Below are 669 nucleotides of genomic sequence, written 5' to 3' on the forward strand. Positions count from 1 at the left end.
TGTTTCGGGAGCCCGGGCTGTGCCCACGCAAGCCATGACTAACTCGCCGTCTCGCCTTCCAGACGCGCCGTCAAAACAGTCAGACGGCCATGCTTTCATCAGGGACGCCTGTGGGCCCCCCTGCATCCTGGCACCTGCTGGGCAGGCCTGCTGTGCAGAACGCCTACCTGCCCAGGAAGGGCAGTAAGCCCAGGCTGGAGCCAGCTCTGAGCTGACGGGCTCTTGGAAGTCCTCCCTGAGGCTCTTGCCCTCTGGTCAGGAACGCGGGGTGAGCCGGGCGGGTGGAGTGCAGCTGTCAGGCCGCCAAGGCCAGCCCACATGGGAGGTCGGGGGCTGTGTGCAGACCTCCCCGGAACGCAGCGCCCAGGGTCTGGATCCAGCGAGGGTGGGGAGGGTCGCGGCCTCAGGACCCGGTTAGTGCCCGTCTGGCCCTCTTGCTCATGAGATAGATAAACAAATCAAGCGGGGTGAGCCAGCTGCTCCGGCAGAGAGGGCGATGCCGCGGCTTTGCACAAGGGGTGCGGCTCGCGCGTGGAGCGCTGCCTGACTGGCTGATACGGGCGCCGAGGGGCAGGGCCTGCCCGCGGGGCAGGCATCGGCATGGAGGGGCAGTGGCCAGGGACTCACCGGGACTGGGTGGCCGTCGGGCTGGGCCCGGGCGAGCAGTGG

The 669-nt window shown here is 68.5% G+C and overlaps 1 protein-coding gene across 1 annotated transcript in view; it reads right to left on the reverse strand.

Moving 5' to 3' along the window:
- KIRREL3 (kirre like nephrin family adhesion molecule 3) overlaps positions 1-669 on the reverse strand; it is a 395,674-nt gene that overhangs the window by 28,773 nt on the left and 366,232 nt on the right. The gene's annotated exons all lie outside the window — the stretch shown is intronic.

Source organism: Tupaia chinensis, unplaced genomic scaffold (assembly GCF_000334495.1).
Source record: "Tupaia chinensis unplaced genomic scaffold, TupChi_1.0 Scaffold000037_4, whole genome shotgun sequence".
Lineage (NCBI taxonomy): Eukaryota > Metazoa > Chordata > Mammalia > Scandentia > Tupaiidae > Tupaia > Tupaia belangeri.